Raw genomic sequence first — 15,952 nt, 5'->3', positions numbered from 1 at the left:
ATAAACATCATTTCCCCAGGGAAGTCTTCTGAGACCTCCACATGAAGTCAGGAGCCTATTGAACACTTGCAGTCACCCTGTGCTTCTCCTTCATGGCACTTAACACAGTTTGTAATGACTCAGTGTATAATTATTTCGTTCATGTGTACTCCTGCCCCCAACTGCTCCATCTCATAGACTGTAAATACCGTGGGGGCAGCAACCACATTTGTTGTGTTTATTGTTTTGGCTTCAAAGCTTACCTGGTGCACAGTAGAGGTGTTTAATACATATTGAAGGAAAGAAAGAACAAACTTGCAGTAGATACAAATAAAGAACAAAGACTTAAAAGCAAAGCACTTGATTATTCCTGTGATAAATTCCTCAGAGGTCTTCCAACAGAGGCAGCATTTTTGTTGTTCAACCTTTCCATGAGTACTGAAATAACTGAACAATATTCATAAAGATGTAAAACACAGCTGGGCGTGGCGGCTCATGCCTGTAATCCCAACACTTTGGGAGGCCGAGGCGGGCAGATCATGAGGTCAGGAGATGGAGACCATCCTGGCCATCATGGTGAAACCCCATCTCTACTGAAAATACAAAAATTAGCTGTGCATGGTGGCATGTGCCTGTAGTCCCAGCTACTTGGGAGGCTGAGGCAGGAGAATTGCTTGAACTCAGGAGGTGGAGGTTGCAGTGAGCTGAGATTCTGTCACTGCACTCCAGCCTGGCGACTCTGTCTCAAAAAAATAAAAATAAGAAAAAGATGCAAGACACATATGCCCTCTGACCAAAGCAAAAATTCTAGGAATTTAGCCCAACAGTCCCTAACCTTTTTGGCACCAGGGACTGGTTTCACGGAGGACCATTTTTCCACGGACAAGGGGTTGGGGGGAATGGTTTTGGGATGAAACTGTTCCATCTCAGATCATCAGGCATTAGATTCTCATAAAGAGTATGCAACCCAGGTCCCTTGCACACACAGCTCACAATAGGGTTTGCACTCCTATGAGAATCTAATGTCACCACTGATCTGACAGGAGGCAGGGCTCAGGCCGTAATGCTCACTTGCTGGCCACTTACTTCACGCTGTGGGCCAGCCTGGTTCCTAACAGGCCATGGACCAGGGGTTGGGGACCCCTGTTTATCCTATTTGCATGTGCGTGAAAAATGTATGTAACAAGGAGATTTGTTACAGCATTGTCAGTAATAGCAGAAGACTGGAAATAATCCATATGTCCATCAATCCAGGACTACTTAAATAAACAGTGTATCATACTGTGGAATACTATGTCATAAATGAAAAATATGTGGCAGCTCTATCTGGATCGATGTGATATCATTTCCAAGATTTTTTTTTTTTTTTTGAGACGGAGTTTCAATCTTATCACCCAGGCTGGAGTGCAATGGTGTGATCTCGGCTTGCTGCAACCTCTGCCTCCCAGGTTCAAGTGATTTCCCCGCCTCAGCCTCCCGAGTAGCTAGAATTACAGGTGCCTGCCACCACGCTCAGCTAATTTTTGTATTTTTAGTAGAGACAGGGTTTCGCCATGTTGGCCAGGCTGGTCTTGAACTCCTGACCTCAAGTGATCCACCTGTCTCAACCTCCCAAAGTGCTGGGATTGCAGGTGTGAGCTACTGTGCCCAGCCAAGATACATTTTTAGGTGGACAAAAACAGGGCACAGAAGAGTGTATGTAGTGTGCTGCTGCTGATCTAAAAACAGAAAATAAATATACAAGTTTATGTGGATCTTTGTATAGATCATCTTTGGGAAGATACAGGTAAGAAACTGCTAACAACAATATTGACTCACAGGAGAGCTGGGTGGCTAAGGACAAAGGTTAGAGAGGTTGACTTTTCAGCATATACTCGTTGCACCTTTTGGATTTTGTATCATGTGTATGTGTTACCCACTCAAAAGACAGAATACTTAATTTTAAAAGGGCATGAAGAAGGAAAGACCAGAGAAAGGAAAGGAAAAAAATTCATAGGGAAAGGAAAAGAGTCTTCGAGTTGGAGCGCACAGGAAGGAGCTCAGAACCTTCTGCATGTTATCTGGAAACAACTTGTATCTTCTGTGGATGTGGAGGACACGACCTGATGACTAAGCTGCCCAATTCACAAACCATCTGAGGACATATATGTGGGGGAGGCGGTTGTGGCAGAAGGCTCCAGTCTTTTGGCAAATCTCCAATAATCAAACAAAAAAAACCATGCCAATCATATTGGAGTAAACGAACCTTTCTGTCCTGTGAACCACATGACCCATGTTTCTCTTGGCATAGCCGGGACCCAAATAGTTGTCCTTGTACATCTGGGAAGCACCCGGGCTCTGCAGCGGGGACACTGGTATGAGTGGGTGTAGGCGGCTGCCCACCAGCAAGGCAAGCCTACAAGCTCCCCTTGATCCCCTATAGCGTGAATGCCTCCCGATTCAGTGGCAGGCTGGAGGGCTGACTAGCTGCTCAGAAAGCCTGCGATCACGATGGGGGAAGCAAGCAAACCACAGTAGGTTAGTATTCAGCTTGGACGGAGAGAAGAGAAACAGCCAGTTCCTGTGTGGTGATTGGGGGTGGGGGTGGGGAAACCCAAAGAGCAGCTGGGCCCGACTGCAGAAAGCAATTGCCATGCAAGTGAGCAGAGCTGCTGAGGCCCGGGTCACAGACCTGGCATGTGCTGCCTGCTGTGCCAACTTTGAGAGTGTCACCTTGCCTGGGGTTGAGATAGGGTGGGGAGGGTGAAGGAAAAGATTTGCCAGTGACAGTTCTCAGAAGGCTGGGAACATACAGATGTATGCAGTGCTTGCGCATGGAGCCTCTCTGTAAAGCTTGTTGTTACACTAACCAAACCAAAAAATTCTGTACGAACTCTCGATTCCTGTTGCTGCTCATCATTAGCTATACATATTGAGGGTCTATTGAGGTTCTGTGACCCCAGCTCATTTGTGTGTTTACAGTAATCATAGGAAGCATGAAAATGCATCTGGACTGGATTTTTTTTTTGAGATGGAGTTTCACTCTGTCGCCCAGGCTTGAGTACAGTGGCGTGATCTTGGCTCACTGTAACCTCTACCTCCGTGGTTCAAGTGGTTATCATGCCTCAGCCTACTGAGTAGCTGGGACTCCAGGCACATGCCACATGCCCAGCTAATTTTTTAATTTTTATTAGAGACGGGGTTTCGCCATGTTGGCCAGGCTGGTCTGAAACTCCTGGCCTCAAGTGATCCGCCCACCTCGGCCTCCCAAAGTGCTGGGATTACAGGCATGAGCCGCCGCACCTGGCCTTGGACTGGCTTTTATGGTTCTAATCAGGCCTTCCATGCTGTGCACAGATTTTGAAGTGATGCTTCAAGAACAATAAACATGGCATCTTAGCATTATTGAGAGTACTTATTACGGACCTGGCTCTGCATTTGCACTAAACGAATTTAGTCTTTCCTGCAAGTAGATGAGGTAGGCACCATTCTTACCCTCAAAACAGATGAGGAAGATGAGGCTCAGAAGGGTTATGTGGTGTACACAAGTTCAAGCGGGAGTAAGGAGCAAGGATGGGATCCAAAGCCCACGCTGTTACCCACTGAGCTAGTCTGCCCATTACAGCCTCAAGAGGAACACAGCCATCATAGGCAAATAAGCGACAGCTCTGCAGAAAAAAGGAGGTGAAAATTGGTGCTTCCTGTGAATGTTCCCAGCCAGCTGCGGGTCCTCCCTGTTGACAGCAGACCTTTCCTGGGACCTTTCTCTCCCTTTCCCTTACCTCCCTCTTCACCTCCACTTTGAGGTGGGGAGTGAGGGTGGGAAGATCCTATCTTAGGTGCTGTTACTGTTTAGCTGGAGTTCAAAGAAGCCCGCTCAGCACAGGGTGGTCATTTTGACTCCCAGATCTTTATCTGTTCCAAGGAATAAGCCAGCTCCGGTCAGGTGAAGAGGACAGAGTGATTTTACACTCAGTGGAGTTAGGAAGGCTCTTCCCCATGCCTTCCTTGCCTTCCCTCCAGGGACTAGTCTTGTTTCCATGCTCTACAGCTGTCATCCCTAAAGTATTTCGGGCACTCTATATCTTCTGAAAAAAAAAAAAAAAGGGTGGGGGGGAGACTTTTCCTTTCCTTTCACTTTAATAGTGATGCTCATACAGAGCCACCTTGCCTAGATATCTACCTATATTTGAAAAGCATCTTTTTTTTTTTTTTTTTCTGACTGCTAACGCAATGCTACTCAGTTAGAAGAATTTGGTTCACAAAGGGGCCAGACCTAAAAGTAAGATGACAGCAGGGACAGTTGAAAATACAACAAACTAAAGGTAAGGCTGCCCTCCTCTCCCACTACCCTGAAGGCTCAGAACCTAGCAGTGTTTGTACCTCTGGACAGGTAATTTGACTCTGTTAGGAAAACAGAACTCTGTTCCTACTGAGAGTAGATGCTGTGCCAACCGGGAAATACTGAAGTAGGCAGAAAACCTGGAACTTTGTTAGCACCTCCTCGCAGGGATAGTTACAACAATTTACTCTCCCATTCTGGGGCTTTGCTTCTGCTCCCTGCCCTGCCGCTGTGGTAGGCGGGCTTTCTTCCCAGTCCCTCTGAGCAGTTGTCGTTCAAGGCTGGCCAAAGGCCTGTGGCTACTGAATGGTCTATGCCTGTGGCTCACTGCTCATTATGGCTTCTCAAGTCAAAACCACAAGTAGGGCTTTCCATTGCCAGACTGCCAGGGACTAAAGCAGGCCCCAGGACAGCCCAGTTTTCCAAAGATTTTTTTTCTCTCTCTAACTCGAGTTAACCATTCCCTAGCCAAAGCCAGGCTCATTATGCTCTGAGTGTTTGTGTCCTCCCAAAATTCATCTGCTGAAATCCTCACTCCCAGGGTGATGGTTTTAGGAGGCAGGGCCTTTGGGAGGTGATTAGGCCATGGAAGCAAAGCCCTCATTGAATGGGATTAGGGTCCTTTTAAAAGAGATGCAAGAAAGCTAGCTCCCCCTTCCACCATGTGAGGGCAAAGCAAGAAGGCTCCAGGAAGCTGGCCTTCGCCAGGTATCAAATCTGCCTTGACCTTGGACTTCTCAGTCTCCAGAACGGTGAGAAATACATTTTGGTTGTTTATAAGCCATCTAGTTTATGATATTTTTTATTGCAGCCTGAACGGAATAAGACAAGACTCTGGCCTGTCAGTTTCTGAGCTTGCAAAGTATTGATTTTCTCAACTCCTCTTGCACTGAGGCTGTGGACTCCCAATATCAAGGTTTGCTTTCCTGCTCCCTCATCCTCTAGTCCGGCACCTGGGGCAAGGGAACTGAAGTCGAAATGATTCGATTACCTCGCCTACAGGATTAGGCTCCTGTACTCTTGGTGAATAAGGAAGGGCCTGAGGAAGGAGAGACATAGGTTCAAGTCCCAGCTCCGCCACTTACTTACTAGCTATGTGATGGTTGGATAAGTGACTTACACCTTGTGCCTTGTTTCCTCATCTATAAAACAGGAGTACTAAGAGTACTTATTTCATAGGGTCAATAAAGACAGTTAAATGGAATAAACGGCCTTGTACACATTAAATGACCAATAAGTGGTAGTTATTATTATATTATTTTCTTTCTTTTTTTTTTCCCTCAGAGGAAAGCATGAACGCAGTCCTCCACTACCACAAATTATGCAGTCGAGTTTCCCACATTTGGGGAAATCGCAGGGGTCAGCACATCTGGAGTGCAATGGATAAGCCTCGCCCTGGGAAAATCACCTTCATGATCACGGTATCTCGCCTGCCAGGTAAGTATATATTATTATAATTTCTTAATCGCAGGGAAGGCTTTCTTGTCATCACTTCCCTTAACATAGTTTGCCCCCATCCTTATCCCTGACAAAAACCTCCCCAACAAAGTACAGCATAGATTTACATGCATTCATTCAGATCTGGTCACATTTACAGAAAGCAATCAACTAACAAAATACAGTTGACCTTTGTTTTTCTTTTGTTTTTTTTTTTTTTTTTGAGATGGAGTCTTGCTCTGTTGCCCAGGCTGGAGTTCAGTGGTGCAATCTCAGCTCACTGCAACCTCCACTTTCCGGGTTCAAGTTATTCTCCTGTCTCAGCCTCCTGAGTAGCTGGGATTACAGGCAAGGGCCACCATGCTGGGATAATTTTGTATTTTTCGTAGAGATGGGGGTTTCACCATGTTGGCCAGGCTGGTCTCGAACTCCTGACCTCCGGTGATTGGCCTGCCTCGGCCTCCCAAAGTGTTGGAATTACAGACAGGAGCCACCATGCCTGGCCTACAGTTGACCTTTGAACAACATGGATTTCAGTTGTCCTGGTTCACTTATATGTGGATTTTTTTCAATAAATACAGTCGGCCCTCTGTTTCTGTGGGTTCCGCATCCACAACCAAATTTGGGATGTGGGACTTTTGTATAAGGAGGGCCAACTTTTTGTGTCCACAGGTTTCACAGGGCCGACTTCAGGGCTGAGAAATGAGTGGATTTTGGTATCAGAGAGGGGTTCTGCAACCAATGGCCTGCAGATACCTAGGGACGACTGTATAAATTTGATGGTGCTATGATTTGTCAAGCACTTCCAGCCACCATACAAAGCGCCAGGAGGCTGGAATGAAGAGGAAGTGTAAATCAAGATGGTGTCAAGAATTTTTCCTTCTGTCCTTTTAGCACATTTGTCTATCCTGAAATGTTAACGGCTGTTTGCACTGAGATGCATAGAACCTGATTGCTAGGGCAGGAGATGGAAGACAGTGCATTCTCAGAGTGAAGTGCATAGACAGTTTTAGACAGGGGACATGCAGAGGTTTTCTTAGGGCAGCAGGTTGAGCAGGAGGCAGACTTGGGTGTTCTTACTTTCATCTTGGGTAGGTAGGTACAACCACACAGACTTGGGACTCACCCAGCAGACAGTGAGATCTCCTAAGCTGTCCCTAAACTTCATTCATTTTTAAACAAGTATTAGGTGTCTGCTACATGAGGCTGTATGTTGTGAGGATATACAAATGTGTAAGACATACTTCCCACAGGCAAAGAGTTTGCAATCTAGAGGAAATAAGGGACACAAAAGATTATAACAAAAGGAAGCATGTAGCATGGGTCATAAGACAGCTCTAGCAAGAGTGAGCTATTCAGGAGCGGGAGACTACTGCTTGGGGAGATGGGAGAAGACTTCAAGAGGCAGCTTTTATAGTGATGGGACACCAGGGCAATAGTGTTAAGATGGGAAGAGGTAGGGCATGGAGAGAAATGCCACGGAAAAGAAACTGGCTGGATCAGAGGGCACATATAGGCTAAAAGCATCATTTAAAAGGGGTTATTGGGCCGGGCACTGTGGCTCATGCCTGTAATCCCGGTACATTGGGAGGCTGAGGTGGATGGATCACCTGAGGTCAGGAGTTCAAGACCAGCCTGGCCAACATGGTGAAACCCCGTTTCTACTGAAAATACAAAATTAGCTGGGCATGGTGGCATGTGCCTGTAGTCCCAGCTACTCGGGAGGCTGAGGCAGGAGAATCACTTGAACCCAGGAGGCGGAGGTTGCAGTGAGCCAAGATTGCACCACTGCACTCCAGCCTGGGCAACAAAGTGAGACTCTGTTTTTTTTAAAAAAAAAAAAAAAAGGGGTGGGGGGTGGTATTCACCCACAAAGCTCTTAGAACAAAATAACTATGCCCTTGGGGGTTGGGTGGGGGACAGTGAAAATACAGCATCTGTAGTTATTAACTGAGTAGATTGTTAGTTAACTCAGCTTCTCTTGCCCCAGAATCCCCTCCGAAGTGGGCTGAAGCACCTCCATTGTGGTTCTACAAAGGCAAAACATCTACCTTGATCCATCAAGATAGGACAGCTGTTTTGGGGGTTGGAAAAGCCAACTCATTTCTTAAACAACAGGTATGTGCTATAGTAGGTCAGAAAAGACAGCCATCACTGAGACAAACCTCAGCTGAGCCTTTAAGAAAATTGGGACAGATGTTCCAAGACAGAGGTAACCTCATGAACAAAGGCCTGGTGACTGGAATGTGAAATGCACTTAGTCTTCAGGGCTTGGGAGAAGGGGCTAAGAAGATTAGTTTGATGAACTTGGAGGCTTGAATAGAGCAGAGGTCAAACAAATGTGTGTTTTGTTTAGCCCAGCCAGTACCTAACAATTTTCATTTGCCGCCCGTGAAAAACTGGGAGATTTTACATAAAAATCTGGATTTTAGACTCCTTTGAAAACTGGGCCTACATTTCTAAATGGCATCCGTCCTTTGGAGGAGAGGAACTGGCCACAGCCTCTACTGGCTCTCTTTATTCCTTTCTGCTATCCATATTTAGATGCAAATCACATTTTGTGAGCACAGTGAAGTTTAGCTCTTCAGAATGCTTTTGAAAGCCATGATGGCTCAGAATGCATTTGAAGGCTTTTTTTTTTTTTTTTTTTTTTTTTTTTGAGATGAAGTCTCGCTCTGTCACCGAGGCTGGAGTGCAGTGGCACAATCTCAACTCACTGCAACCTCCACCTCCTAGGTTCAACTTATCCTCCTGCCTCAGCCTCCTGAGTAGCTGGGACTACAGGCACCTGCCACGACGCCCAGCTAATTTTGTGTGTTTTAGTAGAGACGGGGTTTCATTATGTTGGCTAGGCTGGTCTTGAACTCCTGACCTCAAGTGATCCACCCACTTCGGCTTCCCAAAGTGGTGGGATTACAGACGTGGACCACCAGGCCCAGCCTGAAGGCTTTATTCTTTACAGGGTGAGTATATGTTATCTGGGATTCCCTACATTCTCTTTTTCATGTTACTTCCAAGTTTCTGCAGGCATTTGTTTTTGTAATTTCTTATATAAAGGGCCTCTGTGCAACGAGGATCGCAGAGTTGGTAAGGGAAACATGCCAAGCCAAAGGGGCTCAGCCTTTTTTCTCTGGGGACAATCAAGGACACAATAGGCTGAGTACAGTGGCTCATGCCTGCAATCCCACCACTCTGGGAGGTCAAAGCGGGAGGATGGCTTGAGCCCAGGAGTTTGAGACCAGCCTGGTCAACATAAGGAGACCAGGAGACCCGATCTCTACAAAACATTTAAAAAATTAGTCAGGCATAGGTGGCGCATGCCTGTGGTCCCAGCCACTTGGGAGGCTGAGGTGGAAGGATTGCTTAGGCCCAGGAGGTTGGGGCTGCAATGAGCTGTGATTGTGCCACTGCACTCCAGCCTGGGAGAGACAGCAAGACCCTGTCTCATAAAGAAAAAAAAAAGGATATAATACAGACAGATCTGAGAAAGACTCATCTGCCAGAATCCCATATGGGCTGGGCTGGAGAGGACTGAAATGAGCACTGACTCTGGAGACAAGTTCCCTGGGCTTATATCCCAGCTCAATGACTGCATGGGTGAACTTGCAGGCTATAGAACCTTTCGGTGCCTCAATTTTCTCATTTGTAAAATGGACTTAATAACAGTGCCCACCTTATAGGGCTGTTGTAAGGATTAAATGAGATAATGAACATGAAGCACTTAGCACAGTACCTGGTACATATTAATATTCAATGCTTAAGGTCATTTTTAGAATTAATCCTGGAGACCAATGAGGAGATTACTGTCATAGCCTAGATAGGAGCTGGTAAGGTCCAAGATTAGGGCAAGAGGCAGTGACAGAAAGAAAGACCAGCATGGGAACATTAGGAATGAAGAAGCAACTGGGCTCAAGGTTGACTGCGTGAGGGGAAGGGGAAGAGTCAAACACAAGTTGTGGATTTCCAGCCTGAGTCATTAGGGCAATGATGGAATTGAAATGGAAAACTCTGGGATGACAGTGTTAGGAAAGAAGAAGTCAGCTTGATGCATATTAAGTTAGAGGTAACAGTGGGGATACAATAGCCAAATAGTGATGTGGAGCAGGCTGTGGGAAATGTGGGACCATGGCTCAGAAGGGAGGTCAGGGTTGAAGATGTAGATATGAAAACGAAAAACTGCAAGAGGGGATGAGCGCCCTGAGAGGGAATGAATGAAGTGACTGTGTCCAATTCAGCAAAGGTAACCCGAGGTGTCGAGCATCTCTATTTGAGTAGGCTGGGGCCTCTGTTTATTCACTGACCATGTGTATTCTGCTCAGTCAGCTGTACCACTTGGATACCACCTTTGTCCTTCATCTTATGTGCTTTCAGTTCAAATGCTGACCTGGCCCAATCCTGCTTACCTTGTGAGCTGTGATGGGGTCAAAGTCCACTGGGGTATAAAGCAACAGGCTCATACTTGGTTTTATATTTGATGAAATGGAGACACCTAATATGGGCAATAGGGGAGGGTGTCAGGCAGAGTTGTGGGGGAACCAAGCATGTGTCTGGTGCCTCCCTCCTGATCCTTTCAGAAGGCCTGCCAGATTCCAAGGCTCCTACATTCTCAGCTGCTCCCTGGATTTTCAGGGCAGTATTCCCCAGCCTATCTCCCTCTCTTTTCCATATGCACCTGTGCAGAGAGCCATTTTCTCAGGACTCCCTGGTTCTTATTCGGGGTATACAGATTGATCAGATGAATTCATCTCTGTCAATATTTTACCCCTCCTACCTTTCTCTGAATACACTAAGTTCTGCCATCTCTTCTGGCCCAGGCCCTGGGCTAGGTGTGGGAAATAGACGAAAAGGCCAGGCTATACCTGGAAGGGCTTGAGCTAAGATGCACTGAAGCGTGGAGAAGGGGATTTCAGGCAGGGTGGTTGGGGTTCGTGAAAGCACACCAAGTTGGGGGCACCTCATTCCATGTCTGCACAGGCCTGCCCCACCCCCCTTCCCACCAGAAGTCATTCTATCAAGACATGCACATGCATATTTATTTACCTCTCCACTCTCTAGCATGCCAGCCAGGAGCCAAGGCAAGAAAAGGAAAAAGGGATAAAATGAGTGTAAGCATGATGAAGGAAGGGCTCAGCTGGTTAAACAAGACTTCTGATTACTGTCATTATGCTCAAAGGAGTTCCAACCTGATGTGCCATTAAATGGGCTGTGTGTGTCTAGAGAAAAGCATATTAAGAGAAAGAGACATCCAGACAAAGGGGCCAGTCAGTGCAGGGATTGAGAAAAATTTCCTGTGTAGCGCATTATCAAACAGACACCTGCCATTGATTTGCTTCATGACAGGCAGTGCAATGGGGAAAGCCAATGGAATGCAAATGTTGCCATTAAGTGCGCTCAGGTCAGAGCAGCCCAGTGGCCCTGCAAAGGTCCCTTGTTACTTATTCTGCTGGCAAACCCTGCCTGCTCCAGCGGGGACAGACTGTTTTTAAAGCCCTCTCTTCTCGGTAAATTTGGAGTGTGTGCTTTGTAGGACAAATACCAATAACAACAAAACCAACAAGTTTAGCATTAGCCTGTGGTTTCTAGGCCTCTTAGTCTGCAAACCGAAGATGGATTTCAAGCGGGGATTATGAAGTTTTTAACTCGACAGAGATCACTGAACTTCAGGCTCCAATCAGGTGGTGCTCAGCTACTCTCTATTTACTGCAGTGACATCTAATGGCCAGAAAAGCCCAATGCCATGTTTGCATTTAAAAGCAGTGTGCAGTTCTGTCTTGGGGGTGATATATTTTTTTTAATATAGGGTGGACAAAGTATTAGTATGTTACTAACATACTAAAAAAGTGCAAAATAACACTTTCACTGAAACCCTAAAAGTTCACTTCCTATATCTTTGGATGACATTTATATTGTTATTCATAATTACATGCTGATCCTATTTTGTGAAAACGGTGCAATTACCTCTTCAGATTTTTTTTTTTTTTTATACAATCATCATGACTTTGCATCTATTTAAAAACTTCTTCTTATGCTCTATATATGCATTATCTGGAAGGCTCCCATACAAGGAAAAAGATGATCAGGATTATCCCCAAATACCCACTTCTAGTGTATCTTACCCCAGTTTATAGTGGGTTGTTATGGTAGGGGTATAGCATGCAGATGGTGTAGAAAGCAGTGTTGGCTGGATTCTCCCAGATGAGGTCACTGTTCTAGCTCCCAGGAAGAGAAAGCAAAACTAAGGTTTATGGGGAAGACTGGGACCCTTCCCCCCTCCCATTTAGATGTCATTGGACTTCATCTGAAACCGTTTTTCTTTCTTTCTTTTTTTTTTTTTTTTTTGAGACAGAGTTTCACTCTGTCGCCCAGGCTGGAGTGCGGTGGCGTGATCTCAGCTCACTGCAACCTCCACCTCTGAGGTTTAAGCGATTCTTCTGTCTCAGCCTCCCAAGTAGCTGGGACTACAGGCACATGCCAACACACCTGGGTAATTTTTTTTTTTTTTTGTATTTTTAGTAGAGATGGGGTTTCGTTATGTTGGTCAGGCTGGTTTTGAACTCCTGACCTCAGGTGATCCACCTGCCTTGGCCTCCCAAAGTGCTGGGATTACAGATGTGAGCCACTGCATTGGCCTGAAACCCTTTTTCACTGACTAGCCCTACCCCTTGAGGCTCAAGGCCCTGGTTTTGGACTGGCCCACTATGGGGAGGAAGCTAAGCTCGAGAAGCCTTGAACTATGCATGAAGTGGCAGAAAGTGCTGGAGAGATGCCACTGGCAGTGAGAAATTCTTAGGACCAGGATTAAAAAAAAAAATGAATAAAACACTTAAAGTATATCATACTTCTTTCCCACCCTACTTCTCCCTAGATTTTTAAAGAGAAACTATTTTTTTGTTTGTTTGTTTGGAGAGAGCATAATTACGCTGTGAAGAAAACAACTTCTCTAAGGTTTGAACTAGATGAAATTGCTGTTTGAATGATGTCAACAAAGTTGAATATTGGCAATTTCATCTGGTTCAAGCTAAAGAAAGAAGACTGAAAGTAAAGGAGAGACATACTGTGTCTCTGAATAAAAGATGAAATATTTTACATAAATTACTCCAAGTGTATGGGTTTTACATAATTGCAATCATAATCACAAGGTAATTCTAAAGTTATCAGGAAGAACAAACGCCTGAAAATAATCAAGGAAATGTTGAAAAGAAAAACAATGAGGAGGGCTATATTCCACTAGACATTAAAAGGTATTTTTCGGCCAGGGGTGGGGGCTCATGCCTGTAATCCCAGCACTTTGGGAGGCCAAGGTGGGCAGATCATGAGGTCAGGAGTTCGAGACCAGCCTGGGTAACATGGTGAAACCTCATCTCTACTAAAAATACAAAAAATTAGCCAGGCATAGTGGTGGCACACGCCTGCAGTCCTAGCTACTCGGGAGGCTGAGGCAGGAGAATCGTTTTAACCCAGGTGGCGGAGGTTATAGTGAGCTGAGATCGCGCCACTGTACTCCAGTATGGGCGGCAGAGCAACACTCCATCTCAAAAACAACAACAACAAAAAAAGGCATTTTTCTAAAGTTATGGTCATTAAGATAGACAGCGACCCTAGTATGTGGCGAAAGTTGCAGCACAAAGTAGTGGAGAAAAGAATAATTATTTTAAAAATGGTGCTTAAACAATTGGTAAACTATTAAAAAAAAAAAAACAACTTAGATGACTGCTTTACATCATGCACCAGGAAAATTCTTTTTTTTTTTTTTTTTTTTTGAGATAGAATCTTGTTCTGTCACCCAGGCTGGAGTGTGGTGGCACAAATATGGCTCACTGCAACCCCTACCTCCAGGGCTCAAGTGATCCTCCCTCCTCAGTCTCCCAAGTAGCTGGGACTACAGGTGTGCACCAGCTACAGGTGTGCCCAGTTAATTTTTGTATTTTTTTATGGAGACAGGTCTCGCCATGTTGGCCAGCTGGTCTCGAACTCCTAGCTTCAAGTGATTCTACCTATCTCAAACTCCCAAAGTGTTGTGATTACAGGCAGGAGCCACAGCACCTGTGCACCAGTAAATTTTTTTGTTGTTGTTGTTGAGACTGAGTCTTGCTCTGTCGCCCAGGCTGGAGTGCAGTGGGACGATCTCAGCTCACTGCAACCTCTGCCTCCTGAGTTCATATAATTCTGCTGCCTCAGCCTCCTGAGTAGCTGGGACTATAGGCATGCATCACCACGCCCGGCTACTTTTTGTATTTTTAGTAGAGACAGGGTTTCACCATGTTGGCCAGGCTGGTCTCGAACTCCTGACCTCAGGTGATTCGCCCACCTCGGCCTCCCAAAGTGCTGGGATAATAGGCACAAGCCACTGCACCCTGACACACCAGGTAAATTCTAAATGTATTAAAATGTTAAGTATAAGGCCGGGCACAGTGGCTCACGCCTGTAATCCCAGCACTTTGGGAGTTTGAGATGAATAGGATTGCTTGAGTCCAGGAGTTTGATACCAGCCTGGGCAACATGGCAAGACTCTGTCTCTACAAAAAGTAGAAAAATTAGCTGAGTATGATGGCCAGGCATGGCGGCTCATGCCTGTAATCCCAGCACTTTGGGAGACTGAGGTGGGTGGATCACGAGGTCAAAAGGTCGAGACCATCCTGGCCAACATGGTGAAACCCTGTCTCTGCTAAAAATACAAAATAAATAAATAAATAAATAAATAAATAAAATAAAATAAATTAGCTGGGCATGGTGGCACGTGCCTGTAGTCCCAGCTACTCAGGAGGCTCAGGCAAGAGAATTGCTTGAACCAGGGAGGCGGAGGTTGCAGTGAGCCAAGATGGCGCAACTGCACCTCAGCCTGGCAACAGAGCCTAACTCTGTCTCAAAAAAAAAAAAAAAAAAAAATTGACTGGGTATGGTGGCGCATGCCTGTAGTCCCAGCTACTCGGGAGGCTGAGGTGGGAGAATCACCTGAGCCTAGGAAGTCGAGGCTGCAGTGAGCCGAGATCACACCACTGCACTCCAGCCTGGGCAGTAGTGAGACCCTGTCTCAAAAAAAAAAAAGAAGCCAAGTGTAAAAATCACAACTAAAAAAGTATTTAAAGAACATATCAGTGAACAGTCATAGGATTATGGGATAGAATAGGCCTTTTAAGCAAAAAAGCAAAATCAGAAACAAAAAATAATACTAATAGATATAATTAGATAAATTTCTAAAAATATGTACAACATAACATCACCACTCCAGCCTGGCCAACATAGTGAAACCGTCTCTATAAAAAATACAAAAATTAGCCAGGCATGGTGGCAGGTGCCTGTAATCCCAGCTACTTGGGAGGTTGAGGCAGAAGAATTGCTTGAACTGCTACTGCACTCCAGCCTGGGCGACATAGCGAGACCCTGTCTAAACAAAACAAAACAAAACAACAAAACCCACCACCACCACCACCACATAAACAGCATTAGAAGCCAAATGTCAAACTGAGAAAAATACATGAAATGTATGACAAAGGGTTAATATCTTTAATATATAAAGACTTCTTACCAATGAAGAGAAAAAGTTGAATATTCTAGAACAATAGGGCAAGGACTATATAAATACAAAATTTACAAAGAAATACAAAGGGCCAATGCAACCCTGCTTATAATCAATCAAATTAAAATTAAAATGATGAGATACTAGGTTCAGCTATTAGGTTCATAATGCTTTAAAAAGTGACAATGTTGATAATTAATATCAATTAATATTTAGAGTTTAGAAGTTGAACCACTCCTTTAGTGCTGGTGAAATTATAAACTTACAACCTTTCTGGAGTGCATATTTCATGAACAGTCTTAGAATTGTTCATATTTTGTGACCTGTAAGTCAATTTCTAGGAATATAGCCTAAGGATATCATCACAGATACGAAAAGAATATAAAGGTTTTCATTACAATGTTATCATAACTCAAGAATTAGAAAAAGCCTAAATACTAAAAAAATGAGAAATTGTTACATATTTTTGGCACATCCATATGGTGGAATATTATTTGATAATTAAATACTTAATGGCCCAGGGAAATACCCATTATATAATAAGTGAAAAAAGGATACTAATTTTTTTTTTTGAGATGGAGTCTCGCTCTGTTGGCCAGGCTGGAGTGCAGTAGTGCAATCTCGGCTCACTGCAACCTCCATCTCCCAGGTTCAGGGACTTATCTTACCTCAGCCTCCCAAGTAGCTGGGATTACAGG

General features: G+C 44.9%; 1 protein-coding gene and 1 non-coding gene across 2 annotated transcripts in view; both read right to left on the bottom strand.

Annotated features, from left to right (window-relative positions):
- Positions 1 to 15,952, bottom strand: part of SLC25A43 (solute carrier family 25 member 43) — a 48,891-nt gene that overhangs the window by 17,786 nt on the left and 15,153 nt on the right. The window lies entirely within an intron of this gene.
- LOC112616779 lies at positions 5,582 to 5,745 on the bottom strand. The gene has a single exon (XR_003117793.1). It is a non-coding gene; the product is annotated as a U1 spliceosomal RNA (small nuclear RNA).

Source organism: Theropithecus gelada, chromosome X, assembly GCF_003255815.1.
Source record: "Theropithecus gelada isolate Dixy chromosome X, Tgel_1.0, whole genome shotgun sequence".
NCBI classification, from domain to species: Eukaryota; Metazoa; Chordata; class Mammalia; order Primates; family Cercopithecidae; genus Theropithecus; species Theropithecus gelada.
The sequence above is the reverse complement of the archived record's forward strand: the minus strand, read 5'-3'. Positions and strand labels throughout refer to the sequence as shown.